This window comes from Melanaphis sacchari, unplaced genomic scaffold, assembly GCF_002803265.2.
Source record: "Melanaphis sacchari strain LSU unplaced genomic scaffold, SCAv2.0 Contig88_pilon_pilon, whole genome shotgun sequence".
Classification (NCBI taxonomy): Eukaryota; Metazoa; Arthropoda; class Insecta; order Hemiptera; family Aphididae; genus Melanaphis; species Melanaphis sacchari.
This window is the reverse complement of record NW_020271625.1, coordinates 720618-743082: the sequence shown is the minus strand read 5'-3', so window position 1 is coordinate 743082 and position 22465 is coordinate 720618.

Sequence of the window (22465 nt, the reverse complement as noted above, 5' to 3'; positions counted from 1 at the left end):
AATTTCTGATAATATATCATAATATGTGGTTCCCATCAAATACACAAAATTCTCATTTATTTCATTAATCTGCAATTTATTGAAACTGACATACAATTTCCTTTTTATAAAACATTTAATAAACTAAATATTGAAACTTTAATAAGCCAAACAAGTGAACATAAAAAACCGATAGCATTGTACTATCTTGTACTACTTTAGGTTTAAAATTATTCATTATCAGCGCACATGTTTTATCATAATGTACTTAAATATTGTATTTACAAATTACAATTGATATTTTATCGTATTTACTATAAAAATATTACCTTAAATTGAAATATTATCTTATTTTATTTTATCAAAACACTTTATTCACTCAAAGATAGAAGAATTTAATGTATATATTACCCGATTAATGAACAAAATTAACGTTTTATAAAGAATATTTTTATTTTATCCACTAAGAATGGGTAATATTCACACTCGATTTTTATACTCTACACGTAACATATATATTATACTTACCCAATAGGTTTTAAATTTTATTATAAAAGTATGTTAAAGGGACTGATCTGTTAGCGGAAAACATAAAAAAGGAGTTATGTAATGTTTATGTAGTTGATTGTTATTTATATTTTATTTTAATTTTTTTTTTTTTTTTGTAGTTTAATTATGCATAATATTCTCTCTAATTTGTATTGTAGAAGCATCCATTTCTATGGTCATCATTAACTAGGTCAGAAAAAATTTAAATAATAAAAAGGTAGACAAGTGGGTACCTCTTTGTTGTACTTAAATTGGGTGTCGAGTGGAACTCCTTATTAAGTAAATTACTGTGATGGATTTTATTAAATTTGAAATCAATAAAAATCATGTATACGATGAAAAATAAATGTTGATGATTTGGATAACTATGGTTATAAAACAATTATTAAATGGATTTTATACAGGGAATTTTAATTTTTAACCTTTTTAAAGTACAAACTAGATCAAATTTTCTAACTAAAACCACATTCAAAGTAAAAAGAAAAATAACACATTTTTCACCTTTTTTCTTCCATATAATTACTTTATTCAAATCTTGATTTTTAAAATTATTTGTAAATCTTATAAGGACCATACAATTTGAAATATTCGGTTTGTTTTTATGCAACTTAAGAGTTGTTCTAGTTGCGGTGATATCAATTTTTTCAAGTTAAAATATCCTTTTTGTGCAATTTGTAAAACATGTAACTTTATTGATAATGATTATTTATCTAAAATATAAATTGAAATTGAAATGAGTGATTTTAAAATTATTTAGCTTTGTATTGTAACTAATCTAATATAATTTTAAAATTTAAATGAGATGTATTTTACATTTTTGTAAAACCATTATAAAAAAAAAAAAAAAACATGAAGTAGATCTCCGATTATTCGGACTAATTAATTTAAGGGTAGTAAAATCAAGACAATAAGCAAATATCCAGATGATTGACTTATGACATATCAAAAGTTATATAATCGTATAAATATATTTGTGCAATGATATCTAATTTTTCTTTTATAATATGCACTACACATTTTCTATTAGACAATATTTTAACACTGAAATTTACTTGTTATAACGATTGACAGACTAAACTGTATGATAATTAAACAAAAACTGACTTATTACAACGAATAATAACTTCGTTTAATTTTCTATTGAAAATAAACTAATTTACAATCGGTATTAAAATTAAAAATTAATACAATAAGCAAATATGACAAAAAAATTATATACATTTCTCGTCCGGTTGATTAGTATTCGGATAATCGGAGTTCTACTGTTTATCATTACTTTTTAATAATATGAAATTCTAATATCTCAAAAACTGTTCATTAAAATTTTAATTTATACACCAACATTTAAAAAAAAATTTATTCTTTTTTTTAATATATGATACAAAAGGTTAAACTTAATTTGAAAAAATAAATAGTTTAACAACCTGTATTGCTCATTATGCTATATGAACAATTTGAATATTTTTTAATGTGACCTATTATTATTTTTAGAATTTCCAAGACTAAAAAATGTATACTAACATTGTAGTAAAAGAATAAAAGGCGGACGAGTACCTATTGAGCATGTTCGTAAAATTATTGTATGCAATATACATATAGATACATAGAAAAAATTATATTTTTTAATTTTTTCAAGCATTTTCTGTATTTGATATATTATTATAATATTTTCGAATTTTTACACATCACTTTGACGGACACATACCAGTAGACGATAGTCATAGGGTACCTCTTCTGTGCGATGGCTCTGCTTGCTCTGATGAACAATTATTAAACAATTATTTTATGTTCAAATTGTATAAAAAAATAAAATGATATACTTGGTTTTGTTATTGGTGATGGACACCACCGGTTCGTTAATAATTCATGGAAACAAAATAATATGATATCATGTCCGTCTGTTTTTTTTTTTTTTTTTTGTAGGCATGAATAATGACGAAAAACCCGCATAGAAAATATGGTGCACGCGATTGACCGAACGATTTGTTAATGCTACTACAAGATAGAAATACGATTATTGCAGGTTTAGTATTCCCAAAAACATGATTAATAAAATAATTTTGCCCGTACATTTTGTAATTGAAATAGACGTTCATAGCATAACCATAGAATAAAAATACATAATACCTCTTATTTTGTTTCAAAAAGTGTGCGTTTTTTCTTTAATAAAATAAAGTGCACTTCGACAGAAATTTTTCTCTTGATTACAATTGTATTATATACCACATTCTCTCTCCCATACACACGTCTGGTTCGTTTTCAAAAAAACTGGGCGTTGCCATTCTTTCTACTTAGAACCTAGCGTGTTGATGGAATTCAATATGAATACCTAGGTATGGTGACTACCACAAAGTATAACGTAAACTTTCAATATACTACGAACTTTTTTGTGATTTCGATGAAACAAATAAGAGATATAAGGTTAAAAATGTTTTGTATCAAAATTTATAATTTTTCTAGAGGATATGTTTATGAATACCTATTTTATTATTAAGTTGAATAAGTTGAAATAATTTTTCATAATTCTTAAATTAAAATAAAATGCGTTATCTCAAATAACATCTCATGCAAATTCCATTAAGCATTTGAATAAATTTTCTGTAAATAACAAGTTAGTCACTTTTTGAATGTGTTGAATTTTTAGTTTATAAACGTAAACATAACAAAATAAGCTATAATTTTATAATCAATTGAAAAAAAAAATTGTAATACCTTTTTATGGTATACTGAACATGTTCTGCCTCTTAAAATAGATGTATTCTTTTTTTAGAATCGTCTAAATAATATTTAAGGAAGTTAATAATTGATTTCATCTCATAAAGAATGCCGGTATGAAATTTGACTTTTTTTTTATACAGATTTTATGTGTTTTCTAGTTAAAATTTCAATCGAATTTCATCATTTGATCATTGAATAACTATAATAATTATAATAGTTTAATTTGTTAAGCTGTAGTTTAATTCTTACTAAATTTACGTGTTTCAAATATATATATATATTAATTTATTTTATTATTTTAAATATTGAAGGGCAGGTGCTTTATCTTCAGGTCTATAATGTAACGGATTAACAGTTTTGGTTACATTTTAGTCATTTGTTACCCGGATTCATGGAATGAGACCCAAAGATTTTGTGCCAGTCAATATACATGACTAGATTTGCTTTGGGCTTAAGTCACAAATAATTAAGATCCGGAGTGTAGAGTGTTTGCATCAGCGGACAATAAATTATGTTATGGTATACAAACTGTCGGTCTAGTGACAAGTCTCAAGGGAACAAAATATGGTGCATTTTAGCAGATCAAAATTATATTATTTTTTGAATTTTTATCTTAAAATTCGTATACTTTCTTTGGTTAATGAATAACTAATGACATTTAAATTGCATAAAAATCAATTTCTTTTAATAAAATCAATAGCTAACAAATACTTCAATAATAGTATATTATAATTTGATTTACAATAATAATATTACGCCTGTACAACATACTACAATATGCCAATGAATTCTCTATCAAATCATTTTGACTTCAAAATGGCAGTTCGCATAAGTCGAAAATAATATTTATCTTAAACTAGGGACGGGAGATATTAATTTTTATTATGATCTTTGTATTCAAAAGTGTACTTAAACTGATGTTTAAAATTTAAAAATAAACCATAATTTCAAAAACATTTGGACAGAAATATAGCACAGATCGACTGTTACTGAGTTATCAGTTTTTAAATTAAATTGTAATACGTACATTATGTACTAACTATAAAGGAAGTGTAAAAAATCTGATATATTTTACCGCCAAAATTTATTTCCGAATAAAAACAACTTGATATACCGAATAGTTAGCCTAAAATATTCATTGTTTTAAAAAAATATTAATGTTTTTGAAAATATTTTTTATTTTAATTGTGTATACTTAATATTATGTACTATAGATATGACTATTATAATTATTTTTTATAAAGACGTGTATTTTTAATTATTCACTTCAAGCAGAATAATTTTTGGGATATTTTTGGTATGAAAATTGGACATGAAAAATTTAATTTAAAATATATTAATTATAAGTTGTAACTAATAAATTACTTGTTTGAAATTTGATTATCATAACTAAAAATACTAAAAATAATATTGTTTTTTGGAATATCATATCAAATATTATAATATAATACGTTGTGATTCAAAAAAGCAAAACATTAAAAAATAATAACGATAAAAATGTGATTTTATTATGACTTTACACTATTTAATAGAAATATTTTCAAAAATATTGTGTTTTTTGAAATAAGTTGTATCTTAAATTAAATGGAAAACTTAGTTTATAACTATTAATTAATAATTACCTAATTATTAACCCATAGAGTAGAACTTGACTATATATGAGCCAGACCACTTCGAGTGTCAAATAGTTATTTATCATACAAATTTTATAAATTTCACATATTTAAATATAATGTTTTATCAAATATTTTAAACTCTCAATAGTTTTTAAAGAGTATTATTAATTTTTAGTTTTCTCAACAACCAATCAGAGAGTATTATGCAGCTAAATTTATAATTTTGCAGTGTATCATATTTTGTTGGTAGTTATTATTCATCCGACAACATAATGACTTGTCTCTACCAAACTTGTGAACTTCTCTAAATGTTGAATCTTAACTCATACAGCTAAAATGAACGACGATAAGAAGTTTAAACTTTTATCACTCATCAGTTTTCTGCAGTATTCCTTAGTGTTATGTAGTTTTATTTTAAAATTTATCGTGTAGGGGTAACACACTATATAAAGTATCGTATTTTTAACGGAGCAGTATCGCAATGATTAATCACGAAAAACAAACTATTTCAATTTTGGTGCAACAGACGGTATTCATGGCAAAATTGTGATTTATACAAGACGATGCCATGTCATAATAACACATGTAATATGATCATGATTAACCAGCAAAATAAGATAAATCAAGCTTAAAATGCCATATAGTAAACTTAAAAAACAAAAACATGAAAAATATTTATAAATTTGTATTAATAATTTAGCATCAGTATTGATAATTTGTTTATTGTAAAAATAAAAATAAATGTAGGTGTTAAAAGTGAATTCGAGTAACTTAACAAGTGGTACACGGATACTTAACTTCAATAAAATACCTATTATGTTGAAGTATGTAAAATCTATAAAAATATTTACAAATAAAATAGGTACAATAATAGTATCCAAATATCCTCATTAGTGAGTTTATTAAAAAAAAATGTACTTAAGAAAGATATTTATTGCAAAAGAAAGCATTTAATTACTTTTATCCATATACTTTTACTCGAACACATTACAACACAATATAACAAATCTCAAACGTGGACCATTTAATTTTAGGTTATGTATTTTATGATTCTCACTAACAAATTACAAATAATTTAAATTTTTTTGTGACTTACCGAAGTAAGTTATTCGTTCATAATAATTATTAAACCAATAGTCTTATTGGTCAAATAATGAATAGGTACACAGTTAATAGTAAGTAGAAGCTATTCAAACTGTTTTGATTAAATTTTCATTGAAATTCATTATTAATTATTGGTTTTTAGTTACCATGTTTCAATTAATCAAAAATAGCTGTTTCTAATAATTATTCTACTGTAGAACAACATTTACCTACAATACCTCATTTTCTATAAATATGCATTTAGAAAACTCAAGGTACCACGGAAAAACTATTTTAAGAAGGATTTCTAAATCATACTACATAATATGCATACGATATAAATTTCTCACTTTATTACTAATTTGTTAAATTCATCGGTTTGTTACTTGATTATTCTACCTATCATTGTTTTTAATAATAATTTTTAAGTATGTTTCGTGTCATAACAATAGTATTTGATAGAAGTTCTTCACTCAAGGTATTTGTAATTAAAAAAAAAAAAATATTAACTCATTATTTGACGAAAAAATTTTTTTCCAATTATCAATATTTAATCGGTTTAAATATATGTATTAGTAGTAGTTAGTATAAATATGAATGGATGTTATAAATCTAAATTAAACTGTGTTATACCTAAGCATTAAGCATGATATAAAACTATTTTATACAGATGGTACCTATATAACAAAAATATATTAGTTATTAATAAAATTATTATTTACCGTTTGCTATCGCAACATTTTGTTTTCTCATTGCGTACTCATTCTACTAAATCTCTAAAAAGGTATATTATTATGTAGTTTTATCCATAAAAAACCGTTCAATATATTATGCATAATATACTGTTTTAGTGTATTAACGATCCAATTATTTTGATATGAAAATAACATATCAAATACAATAATGTACTAATGTACAATGTGCATACAATTATAATTATGTTATAAATTATAATCTAATTAATTGCTATTTAGTAAATAGTAATCATACTATATTAATATTGAACTATTAGATTTTTATTTTAATAAAATTGCTTTCAAATGAGATACAGTATTAAAAGGACGCAATAGTTTTAGTAAAAAGTATAGAACGCCAAACTTAATATATTTAAAACTTAAAATATATATTATTATGAAAAAATGTCCGTTTTTATTCTTTTTTTTTAGAATTTAAAATTAAAATATTAAAAGCTAGACTTCTTAAAGAATTAGAATTAATTATTTTTAATAATTTCGTTATTATTTTTTTTTTTGCAATAAAAAAACTTATTAATCCATATTTTTGGAATATAAATACATATTTTCAAAATAAAGTTTTACGTACATGTTTTGGTGATACGCTTTATTAAAATTAAAATGAAAAACAAGTAATATAACTTTTGAATAAATTAATTGTACTGTTATAATGCTATAACTATTTATAATTACAATAAAACTGCATAAAATAAGAAATTATATATTTATTTCTATTTAAAAATCTAACATGAAAAACGGCTTAATAAATTTTTTACTATACTCGTAAAAAATATTTATTTTCTTAAATAATATCAGATATTCAGATATATTTATTTAAACTTCTTAAAAATTAAAGGTATCTCCAATTATAATTTGGGTCAAAATTTAAAATATAATATTATAAGAAAATAAATTTAGTTATACATGCACAATGTATCTACGTATTATACAATATAAAAATAAAAATCCATATTTTAAAAACTGTACTCGAAGGCGCTCTTATACACTGTAGTTTCAGGCTGTGAAGCCGTGAATGTGCTTTTTTTAATTGGCCCTATTTATTTGGAATCTACAGAATGGCATGATAGTAATGTAGCAAGCCACTCGTAAGCTAATACGAGTATGACGATATTTTTAATATTTTCCCAGTATAAGTTGACACGTGTCTGATTTATCTGTGGTTCGTGTGATACCTTTCCAAGAAAAACAATAACTAGATACCAAGGAATTAAGTACTGTTATTACAAAATAACTAAATTTTACATAAAATGTATGTTTTTTTAACAAAAATTAGAATATTAAAATCTAATGTTTACTATAATCATAGTACCTAATGCCTAGATAGGTGGTGTGTTTATTGAACATTAATCTATCATATTATTTACACATCTGTGAAAATGTAAGCCACACTAATGGTTATTAGTTATTAATTATCATAAATTAATTCACAAAAACAAAATTTCACTATTTTATTAGATATTATGGTATATTTTTAACAATTATTATACGAAGGTTACGAAGAAATTTGCAATAATACGAACAATAATTTATGCCAGTGATTAATAATTTAAGTATGAAAATATTTTTAAATTCCGTTTTGTCACAAATAATTTGTTAACTTACATCATGAACAATTAAAAATTAGTTTAGTTGCTTAGATTATATTATTATTTAATAAATAGTCGGTTATTTTTGTGATCGGATTAACTAATAGAAACGGAAAGCCTGTACCCACAGCGGCCATAGTTTGAGTATAATAAATACGTATAATTAATTTAAATATTAAATATGATATATTCTACTTATATGATAATATAATAAATTTGGTGCATTTTACTGATAAAAATTAAAAATGAATAACAAGAAAAATAATAGTATAGTTTGACACACTATTCATTTTATCAACCATATTCCACGCATCGCTTATGAAAAATTTGTTTGCGTATTTTATGACAGTAAATATTGCTTTTATCGCTTAACTACGTTACCGTAAAAATATGCAATTCAGAAATCATATAGGTACTTAAGATAGAAGCATAAATAATAATACATAATGTGCATCACTACTTTACACTCGTATAATTGTGTAAATATTTACATAATATTCAATAAACTATCCTAGCTGTAAAAAGAGATCATTAAGAACATACATCCTTACCCATAAAATCTCTATCTTTTAAAAAATGATTTTTATTGAAATTTTTCTGAAATATTAACACTTTTTTATATTGATAAGTCTATGTACTGTAATTAATTCGTTTTATTATTTGTATTAATATTATTTAATATGCAGACATATTATGTGGTAAATATTCATATAATAATATAAATGTTGAATTAAAAAAAATAATATTAAGATTATAGTAAATCTAATTACATGAAAAAAAAAAAAAAAATACAAAAATATCGCTATTAAAATCACAAGGTTTCGTTTAGATGTTAATATATTTATATTTTTCTTAACAGCTTAATTTAAACAAATTTTCATACAAATTTAACGTATTTTATTTTTAAACTTTGTTTTTTTTCAAATAATATTTATGGAGAATATCATAAAGGATGGATTTGAAGTATTTTGTATTATAATAAAATATGTTTGGAAATATTGACTAAACATCTTTACTTAAAATCATTTTTCGTATTCATTATTATCATCAAAAAATATTTTAAATCGAAAACATCCATCATTACAGTGACCGACTCTATGACGAGGAATAAAATTCAACAGATACTTTACAACAGAGTAACTTTCGTGGTTTTTTTATATTTATATGTTAGCGATGTGAATAAGGGAATATTAACTGCAAAAACCAACAATTAGATAAAATTCCTAAAATAAATATCTTCTCATTCTATTACAATTCTGTTATGCTCCCCCCCAACCAGTAAACAAAGATAAAAATAAATATATATTTAGCTATAAGTTACAGGTTTTATATACACCTTATAATCCAACAATTGATATTATTAATAGTGATATTAAATGTTACGTTAGATTATGTGAAAAATGGGGTATATAAGAGGAAAATTTCCTCACGAAGTTTTTTCCTCTAAGATGTGTCTGGTGATTATGTTTTCCCAACACTTTTAACTGATTTGCACGTTTGGTCTTATTATTAAATAGGTATTGATACAATTTTTGAAAGTATTTTATGATATCAAAATATTTAGTACCTAATTACGTTTATAAATAAATAAAAAATAATATTTATTTGATAAAAATAAAAAAAATATTGTAAAATCATACTTTATATAGAAACGTAACAAGTTTCTCCATTACAATTTATAAGATTTATCTGAATAAAAAAATAATACCCTTAAATGATACTTGACTATGTGGTGTGCATGTGACGTTCAGACAACTGAGTTGCAGTTATATAGGGTAATATGCATGTTTTCCAAACAACTAAACGCGTTTAAATTTCGAATTTAAACTCCATATAATAAGTCAGCTGTCGAGTACAATTACAACGGTCATTACATAGCCAGCGTGTTTCAAAACAACAACGACAGACAGTTTGCGCGATTTTTTTTTATTATTTTTTTCGACATTGCACTTCGTTTTTGTTATTATAGTTTAAAATATAAATATTATTTTATATGGCTGCATAGGACGTGTTAACGCCCAGACGTGGTTAATATGCTGAAAACAATAATATTTGCGTACGTAATTTAATAACTACTATTTTGTTTAATAGGCTAACTTAAAAAAAATTAATATGTCAATCCCACTTAAGATATCTTCTTCGAATTCCGTGCGAACACTTATATATTATAATAATATAAATACTATAAACTTTGACTCAGACACTTTTAACAGTTTTAACACCATGCATATCTTTTATACCCGCGCACTAACTCGATTTATTTCATCACCCATCGACAATCGCGAATCGATTTGTAAAGACATTATTCTACAATGTCCGCCAGTCTTAGGTATCTTCTACAGCATATTATTAACATGTTAATCAAGGTAAACAATTATAATACCCGATAGACCATTTAATATTTTAACTGCGAAATTAACAAGTGAAAAAAGTATATGACCATATAGATGTCAATAATTATTGTATAAAGTGTGTTTAACGATAAAGGCAATAAAACAAATATTATTTGATTATTTTATGTCCTTGAATTTTTAAATATATTTCTCACGTGCACAGAAAATAAAAAAATTTAATTGTACCTCCGTTTTAGAGTTTTTATGGTTTTTTTAGAATTTATCTATTTATGGGCAGTTATTGTATTTGTATTTCAATTGAACAAATAAATGCTATATACTCGATTAATAATTACTGAACATAAATATAACCATTAATCTAAAAAATTCAAATTATTATATTTTCAGACTTTGAACGGAGTATTAAATGTATATTGATTTTATAATGATGTGTATTTTTTTATTTTTGTGTTTTAAGACACTTTTTCTTGTAGATAAAATATGATCTGATCATTACCTTTGATGTAGGTTTCTTAAAGAAAATTAAATCTAGTGTTTGGAAATTAAAAATGAAAATTCTTGATGTTTTTTAAAATATTTGAAAAATAAAAACCTATGAATAAGCACTTTTATTTAAATTGTATTACCTTAATTATTAAAATATTTATTTAGTAATATTGGTTATTAAAAAGTAGTCTGCCTTCATTCAGAATAATTTTTTAGTATAATAATGATTCATCATTAAATTCAAATTTAAAATATTTTATATTATAGTTCCTACACAATAGTAAGGTGTACTTAACTCCCACTTTACGCCAGTGCAGTTATTGTAATTATACCTATTCACCTCTTTTTTAATATAAATCAAATAAATATTAATACCATATTACTTAATATTAAATTTAATAAATCGAAAACTTTTGAATTATATTTGCGTTAAGTACGTGAATTTATTCGTGTTTCTCAGTAGTTTCGATATGGGAATTGTTCAAGTTATATAATAATAAATAAATACGTAAATAAAATTAATTGATTAAAATATTTATTATTATTTAATATTAATTCACATATACAATTGTATTATCATCTATATGATGAGTAGTGCATGCATTCATATTTTCAACTCTCGGAGTAATAATATGTCTTAACGTTTTGACATCATTTGATTATTATACCTATTAAAATAATATATTTTTGCTTCCTTGGCTATAAGGGGACTCAGATAGGGAAATGAATTATAACACTATTATTTAAAATAATACATTATAAGGACGCCTCTCAAAACTCGATTTAATGTATTTCTTTACTCAGACGTTCATCCTATTATTTAAATAACAAACGTTGTTAATGTATCTGATTCAAAAACGGTGAGATACTTACGTTTGTCAGTCACATACGTATTATTATATTTTATATACGATGGCATGGTGTATGCGATCGTCGTGCATATTTTTTTATGACGCACGGAGCTCAATAAATGTCATTATTTGAGCATCTGTCTAAAATTATGTCGACGTCCTCATATTGTGTAAAATAAAGGTACTTATCATATATTATAATGATATGATATTAAAATATATTACATATAAGATAATACACTAAGTGTGCTCACTCTTTTTTCTTCAATAATACAGCTATTCAAAATCTGATTTTTAAAATTTTTTAAATATTCTTAAAGATAATAAATTCAAATTCTTGAATTTTTTTACTATTTAAGGAACATCCTGCAGACAATTTTTTTTTTTCAAATAAAAACCCTTTTCTCCTTTTTATACCGCAAATTATTTAAAAAATAGTTTTTCTGAAAATGTTGTCGTATCAAATTTAAATTTTTTTTAACTAAGCATAAAATGTTTATGATAATGGACTAACTATGATGAAAACTTAAGCAGTTAATATAATTTTATTAATATTTATTAATATTTATAATTTTTAAAAATTATCTTTATATACCTAATTAATAAGTACTAGATCCAATATTATATCTTTTTTATTATTATTATTATTTTTTTTTAAATTTTTTTTTTACGACTATTATTATCCTATATCAAACATTTCAATATTTCAATATTTGATAAATTACATGTTTGAATTTTAAATTAGATACATAATAGTTTTCAAAATCATTATCATATAAATAATTTACAGTAAAAAGGGGAGTATTTATTTAAAAAAAATAGAAGTCTTTATCTCGATCAAACATTTCTTAAGCATTACTAAATATTATGTTAAAAAATTGAAAATGTGGTCATTACGTATGTTTAAAATAGATTTTAATAATTGTATTATTGAAGAAAATTATTGTTGAGCAAGTTTGATGAATTATTCTGTTTAATAAAATATCATCCTTCCACCAGAGCAAATGGCAGACTTGACGAAAATTTGGTATTTTTAATGTTTTTAAGTACCTAAGATAATACACTTTAGAGAAGGATGAAGTATAATCGGTTTAATGAAAAATAATCTTGTAGAATCCGAAGAATTTGTTCTCCAAAATTAGGGCTCTGATGATAATGATGATGATAATAATAATAATAATATCTATGCAGCAATCAAGCGAACCCGAGACGGGCAAACTGTATTTTGACGTTTCGCTATCAAACGTCAGATAACGATATTAATCGCGTCAGTCTTAGCGAGTAAGTGCTTACTGCCTAGACGATTAATTTAATGACAAAATAAGAAACATGATGTTATTGATTTGATTTCACATTCATATACACAACGCAAAACTGATCGTATTTTCGATGCGTTACGAAACAACCACATATATTCCATTGATTTCATATAATTATATATTTAAACAATGATTGACAGCGATGTCGATTATTTTGCGGCGGTTGCAAAACAATATCTATTTGCTACAAATAAATCTATAAAGAGTATTATATTAGAGTTATAACTTATAAGTACAATTGTATTTTTGTTATAAAAATAATATTTCGAAATTGTAAAAAATAGATAAAAATAGATAAAAATAGATATATCAAATTATAGATGCGTTCGTTCGTATTGCATTATATGGGTTAATTGTAAGCACATATTTTCTTAAGTCATTACAAAACAACGCTTAATGAAATCGATTACCTTTGTATTTTTTTTTTTAAATTTTCACTTTTTGGATTGACAGCATGCATGTTTTATTCCAAAGAAAAATATCTCACTGAGAATTTTAAATGAGTGGATAATTAGTTATAAATTAAAAGTATTATTTTAAAATACGATTTGTGTAGTAGTAGGTTGACATTTAGCAGTATTTCTCTGTTTTACTCCACACCATTCAAAAAAACTTAAAATACTCATAAATTTATAACTAATTAACAACTTGTTCAATTTCTGATTTTCATAAGAAATCCTTAGAAAAATATTCAATTTCAGAATCAAATTAAAAATTTAAGCTATTACATCAACTAAAATAATATAGCCAAAATTTAAAATTTAAATGTAGTTCGCACAGCGTGTGTATTATTGCATTGAAATGTGAGGAACTTCTTGAACATGAATAATCAAAAGAAAAGTGACATTACTCGCATAACAAGTCATTGACAAAATCAATTTTATTTTTATTCAATACAATCATAGAAACTTGAAACTTAAACTAAATATTTTTATTAGCATTGCCTACACATGATATGGGTTTTAAAATATTTTGTGGTATATCATTGTTGTCTTATAAGTTAAAAGCAATAATCGATAAACATAATTTTATTAAGTATTTGATGTTTATTACAAAAATTATTTTAATCTATCTGAAAAAAACAATATTAAAAATATAAATGACAACTATAAATAATAACTATTACCTTACTAATATGATAGTATGTATTTGTATAATATAAAATATTCTTAAAAATAGAGGTTAAAAATGTTGAAACACCACTTCCGCAAAAAAAAAAATATTTCAAAAAACAACTATTTGAAATTGAACTATTAATAATTTTAATATATCTGTCACAGTAAGAAAACTTACCGAGATAAACTTAAAATATACTCATATTAAAAATATGAGCTTTTTTTCCAGTTTTTTTTTTTTAATTATTTTATTATTATATAGTTATTTTTAAATTAAAATTAAAAAAAAAATACTTTAAATACTTTTATGCCACTTACCTATTACTAGATCATTTTATAAAAATGTTAAACTCTACTCAATAAAAAACATCTACAATAATAACCCACACTATACGTTACTTACATAATTACAATTGCTCGTCTAATTATGTTATATTTGGTTCAGTTGCTTCAATTATAAGATAACTTCCGTAGCTATTATTTGAAGTAAATTACTTTTTATTTTTTACCAAAAAATATCTACTTATTGTAAAACCGTCAAGATCATAGGAAATATGAAAAATAATATTCATGTAAAACTTTTCTTAAAGTTAACAAAAGTTTGGATTGTGCCCAATACAACACAATGTGCACGAAATATACATTTGTATCATATTTCATATTATGCAGTTACTATAAATTAAACAATATGATTTTTATTTATGCGATTGCTGGAACATCATTCACTAAAAATATTTATTCTTGAATTATTATTGATATTTATGAAAAGGATCAAATGTTGCTTATTATCTTAAAAATATATTTAATAAATGCGAACAAAATATACTGTATATTTTATATATTTTAAATAAAATCAATAAAATCAATAAAACGATCATTAAATCATATGCTTGTTGTGCACGATAAGTTTATGTTATATTTAAATATTTAGATACTTATACATGTTTTTTAAATAATTTTGATAACATTTTAAGATAGGTAGTGTTTTTTTAATTTTTTTTTTTTTTTTTTTATTGATAGCACCAATGTTTTATTATTATCCTCTAAAATTAGTGGTTATCATTCCACATATTTTTGCAGCTATTTATTTTTAGTATACTAAACGATTCACCAAATATTTTCACCGTTTTTTCTTCAATATTAAAATTTTTAAAATACGTATGAATAAAATTATATTTTTAAAATTTTGAAATTTTATTATTGTATTTAAGAAATGTATTTTAAAAAACTTTATTTTTTCAAAGAGATCCACACTTTTCTACTGTAGATTATTACTATAGATTACGTATGAATAAAATTATATTTTCAAAATTTTGAAATTTTATTATTATATTTAAGATATGTATTTTAAAAAACTTTATTTTTTCAAAGAAATCCACACTTTTCTACTGTAGATTATTCAGTAAATCATTTTTTTAAAAAGATTGATACATCAAAATAAATAAATGTGTATAATTTTAGTTATTTAACTATGTGTATGTAATATGTATAATAGGTCAATGATAATGGGTTTAAATTACATAGTGATTAGGTGTTATGGTGATTTGAAAACTTAAGTAATTAATAAAAGTAGATCAAATATTACATCTTTTTTATAATATGTATGTAAAACTGTTTTTAAGGACTACTATTTTTAGTATAGAAACTGTATGTATGATTCAGATTTGATATGCGTTAATAAAATAAAAAGAAGGATCTGAAAACATACATAATATTATTATTAAGACATTTATCGTAAAAGTATGAAAGTATATTTTACTTCCCGTTTAAACGAATAATTATATATCAAATTAATAAACTATATTATATAACTATTCATAATAGATAACTTTGACCTATATAAAATAAAAAAAAATAATTACTTTAAATCGGTTAATATATTATTTACTAAGAGTAGCAGAAGAGCGAGATAGAGTAAGAAAGAAAGACAGAATAACTTTTATTGACTGAAAATCAAAACAAAATTGTATTACTCATCGCATGCGGCTTCCCTAATAACACAGAAATAAAATATTGGACTTATATAAGTTATACATAAGATTAGAGCATATCTGTATACACTATACATCCAAATAAATACAACACTGTTATTAAGTCATTTATCATGAAAATATATTTTCCTACCTATGTAAACGAAAACCTTTACACAATTTAAATTATTTACTTTTTATTTGGTAATTGAATTTTTTTTTTATATATAATATATATATATATTATATATTTATTGTATTTTAAATAAATTAAAACAACATTCAAGCTAATTTTTAAACAAATCATTTAGCAATCGAGAATTTATTATTATTGATAAAATAATAATATAATATTAAAAGTTTTCACCTCTTCAGTAATTGGGTAAAATTAAAAACAACAAAAAATTCCAAAAATTATTAAACGTATTAAGAATAATTTCTTTTAGATAATTTTTAGAAGGTGGAATGTGGCTATTATATATTTTGTAAACAGTTTAATTAATTTTATGTTTAAGCTCTGATGTTTACGCAATGATTACAGCCAAATTAACTTAAAAAAAAAAAAAACTTTTAAATTAAATTTAATAATTTTTTTTTTTTTATGTAAACATTCGAAAATTGCTTGAACGTATTAAACCATTTGATTGTTCAGTTATAAATAAACTAAATATTATAATAAAAATTCTAAGACATTTAAAAAAATTATATTATATATTATTTTATTTTATTCGAGGAAACATTTTGATAATTAGATAATATAAAATTTTAGTTAACATCGAAAATATTATAAAATAATTTTGATTTAAATAAAATTGTTTTTATTTTTCGTTTAAAAACTTATTTTTTAAATAGTAATAATAATTAATATCGTGTTTTTGTTATTTTGTCTTTTATGGTGTGTGTATTATATGTGTATACTGATGACTGTACGACAGACAAAAATATATTTTTATAACAGATATTTTATAAATTATGCATTAAATATTTTTATAAAAAATAACGATTCGTCATAAAAAATCTCAAGAGGATAAAATATAATATTATTTTAGTAGGTATGATTCGAATTCCGCGAGTACGTGTTTCACATCACAAACAGACTAACAACGCGTGGTAAATTCGACAGTGTTTCGGGATTAATTGTTGTATCGTGATAATAATTGATTAACATAGATAATCGGTTATTAAAATATTATTATACAAATAAAATCGAATATTTCCGTGACAACTATAATAGATGATCCGCATCGGACAAAGCGCATTGATTATACAGTTTTTAAATCATCGAAGTGTACACAAACAATATTGACTGTAGATAAAAAGCACTCGCTACATAATAATATTATATATATTTTAAATACAACATGTAATATATAGTTTTTTAGTAATAAAAATTCTCACTAGATAATATTAATGTTTTATTTTATTTGAATTTCATCTGTTTTTAAAAGTTCATGGTCGCAAACACGCCCAGTGCCTCGCCATGTAGTCTCGCTTAGACGTGACACGTGATTCGCATAATATTATACTTGACACATTTGGTTTAAATATCACTCGTCACCGGGAAAATTACGGCAAAGTCTGAATCTGGTTGACGAAAATATAATTAAACATCTAAAGTCTCGCAATGGATCGTGCTAAGTATAATAATTTTGATGCGATTACTTGTTCTGTCCACGTACGTTTTTGTTTTGTGCAGCGTAAATAACAATCGAATCTTGGCACCATTGGTTATTATTTGTTACACTTTCAGAATCAGAGTGAACACAACGATACCATAATACTACCCTGAAAAATAACCTCAGGGTAAAATGTCCAATTTAACCGTGCTTTGCACCTCCTCATAAAAATCGACCAGAACACGTAAAACTTGTAAAAATAAACAAATTCAAAAGTTTTTTTTTTCTGGAAAGTAGAGACAATAGTCTTTTAAAATGTTGAATATTTTGTATAATAAAATTAACCAATTTTTTTTTTTTTTTTTTAATTATGTATTATCAATAAGATATTCAAACATTATAAGTAATAATAAATTATGTTTGTCATAGTATTACAGTAATAACAGCGTGTAATTTTATTTGTTCATATTTTGTTTCTTGAAAAAACGTTAGGGTGAGTAGGAAATATTATTCTATTAATATGTTACAAGTTAACTTTGAAAGATATTATTTTAATGAAACTACTGAGTTTATACGATCGTTGAAGTTCACTACTTTTACTATACATATTATACATATAATTATATTAATTACTTTTTAAATAAATTGGTATACAAGTTTATTTTAAGGTATCTATATATCTAAATAGAAACTTTCAAATTTATTTTGTGGCAATTATGATTTATTATTATGTTGAATTTGAATCTCTTTTTTTATACTAGTGAACAATTGAAAAATGAAGAAAAATAAATATGTATACATATTTATGAAAAAAGTAATTACGCATAAGTATAAATAAAAACCTCTTTAAAATTTCTAGATTTTTCAAATCGATGTTTTCGAAATTTATTATTTACCTTCTTATAAGTACCTAATCTTTTAAAATAAATAAAAAAGCTAACTATAAGGATAGTTGACAAAATTTAATAATAACTTTATCAAAACTATTTACTTTTAAATAGTCGTGATATCGAAATATAATTAACTAAAATATGACAGGTGGCCAAATTTAATAATAATTAAAAAAAAATTCCTGGAAATTTGTAGAAACAACCTTCTTTGGTGTCTCCTAAGTTACGCGAATAGACCAAAGTTCGAGATTTAACTATATATTATATATGACAATTGATGGGATCAATTTATGCATAAAGTAAGTTTTAAGAATCAATTTATCTGAATCATTTAATGCAGTTAACTGAGGTCACTATTATACACGTTTATATTTGTGCGGCATCCCATCATTTCTGTCCTATTAAACGGTGCCTACTCAAAAGTTCTAGCTAAGTAAAAATTAAATAAACAACCAAAACGTTTTGTATTATAACAAATTTGTTAATTTTATATTCAAATATCATTAAAAATCATTCGTTAGGAAAGAGAAATGTTGAAGTTAAGGATTGCTCTTCCGACTATATAGTTTTATGTTTTGAGTCAACGGGCACATGAACCTCAACTTTGAAATTTACTCAAACTAGATACAAATCTAGTTATTTTAAAGCACAATGACAACTGTTTAATTGTTTTTTTTTTAAGTTTCGGATGGGCACAGGACGTGCGATGCTTTAACATGCGAACTTTAACGAATAGAGTTATAATAGTTTGACAAGTCAAAATTTTGAATTACCCAACGAATAAAAAAGAGGAATTTTCCACAATTCACGTCTGGATATTATGGTGAGCATTTTAATAATCAGCTGTGCATGAACTACAATTTATCGCGGAACAAGCACGAGATGTATTTTTGTCGGATACTTGACTTGTATGTTTTTGCTGTACTTACATAAAAATAATAATACCGTTGCAACAATAATATTTATTACAAATTGTGTGTTCACCGTGAGACTGTATTGAAGGGGTGTTTCGTAGGAAGGGTATATAAACGTCTCATACAATATATTACTATAATGTGAGCGCACGTGCGTTACCAATATAATAATACGTTTGTGTGTCAATATATGAACAATATAACATAATATTATAAGCGTTGGTTAACGATTGTATAAACTATGATAATATGGATATCATGTTAGTTATTGCAAATGGCGTTGTGTGTCGAAGCGGTTACACTACGAATAGTTGTTGTACCTGCATACGACTTTAGCAACTTGTAAACAGAATAATAATATACATGTGCACGTTTATATGTATATATATATATAATTTATAAGTTTAAGTTGAGCACCTACCTACATTTATAAGTACACTTTGGTGAGTGTAGGTTAATTTTGAACGGTAGCTCTGTAGTGCGCTTGTGAACGCGATTACCCTTGGTGTAGGGAAATGTTCATAGAACGTCGATACGTATACGTTGGGATACGCCTACATCCGTTTTATATTTATAATGATATACTGAGTACGTTTACGCTTTAGGCCTGTATACTCGAACTATCAAACATCATGAACTCTGATGAATTCAAATAGTTCGATGTTCGTTGGAAATTTACACTGGAAATCAGTACAACGAAAGGTTCGTGAAAAATCGAATTTGATATCGAAAGAGGTATTGCTATTTGCTATAAATATAATTTATAATTAAAAAAATATTAGTTGTATTACTCTTCGACTTCGCCCGAGCTAAGATTAATCTATTTACCTATGGTTTTTGTTTTTCTTAAATTGAAATATTACATAATACATGAATGGTGAAACCTCTGTTAAAACTTAAAATCAGTTGGATAATGGTTTTGCAGGATTCATTAAAAGTTCTAAATAATCAAAATATCTGGAAAAAGTTTCATAAAAAAACAGATCCAAGTTCGAGTTTATTGTTTAACATTAAAAAAAAAAAAGAATAAAGTTTGAATTCGAATCTGATTTTGTGAAGTTTGACCCATTCCTAGTTTATGCGTATGTCGTCTCAATGGCTATTTGTTAAGAGATGATAAACAAAAGTTTATGTATTTTAGGTAATTAATACATAAAAGTTCTTCATTGAGCATGTTCAAATTTAATTATTTCTTCAATTTTAAATATTCCATTGTTTTTTTTATTAAACACTAAGTAAAAACAATTGTTCTAAGTAGCCCCGTATTTCAAGTTATTATATAACTGCACTTTAAATGTACCTAGTAGTTTTTAGTATTAATTAATGCATTTTTAATATGGTTGTTCTTATTTTATCTAAAATTCAATGGTCTTAAATTAGTTTTATATTACTTTAGTAATTGTATTCTGACTCCACCTCAGGTATAAATTATTTGATAAATGAAATAATATTGAATAATTTATATTGGATACGGATAAACTATATTATGAGCAAACAGTGAATGTTTTCCTAAAACGGATTGCAATCAATGTTCGTTATTGATGTGCAAACAACATCAAAGCCAACTACATTGTCAGTTGTTTTCGTATAGTACATTTTAGATGTAGACTATGTAAATTTATTTTAGGCTGATTCACTATTTGAATTCTGATTAGACAGAAATATAGAAGATATTTAGATATTTTAGAAACATATAAAACGATACAAGCACTCGTATCGTGTATAAAGCTAGGGTAACTTAACAGTATATTTGGTATATTATCAAAATATCTTTTTGTTAATAATTCACTATATAATTATGTATAAATTTAACTTAATATTTTCGATAACTATATAGGACTGTTACAGTAAAAATTGTATTCCTTAATCGTCTTTTATCGTATTTTAAATCTTCGAAAGCTGATTGTAGTTTTATTTTAGTTTTCTTTTGCTGATTTCAAAATAAATTTCTTGTAATGAGTGCATTTAATTTAAAAAAATACAAATCTTTGACGATTTTGAAGAAAAAAACAATTGATTGATGTGGTAGAAAAATATGAAAAAAAACACGACGTGACAAAGACATTTGACATTCCTTTAAGCACATTTTCTACAGTTTCAAAGGACAAAAAAAAAATCGTTGCTACATCATAAAGCATTGGTAGAAAACAAAATAATGAAGGTGAGCATCTTAGAAGAGTATATAGTACAATAAGTTAAAAAAATTAGAGGGCAAAATATGCCAGTGAGTGGACTCTTACTACTCGTAAAAGAAAAAGCAAAATCATTCGACAAAGAATTGGGCATCCTGTTAAACCTAACAAATTTTAAGTTAAAAAACGATATTGTTTAAAAAAAAAAATGTGATGAAAGTTCTAATGTGAATAATAGCGTGTGTTTAGAGTGGTATGGTAGTATCGTAAAGTCTCAATTTTGTTAAATAATTACGTGCCACGAAATGTGTTCAACACATATGAAACCGCTTTACTTTTTATATATTTACCAAATAAAACTTTCACCTTTAAAAAGGGTAAAATCCCATGTGGGAAAAGTAAGTAAAGAATGGTTAACTGGCAGTAAGCTATGACGGCTCTAAAAAGTTAACTCCACTCCTCGAAGAAAAAGCTACCAAAACTAAGTGTTTTAAGGGCACACGTTAATTTCCTACAAGTTAAAGTTCAAACA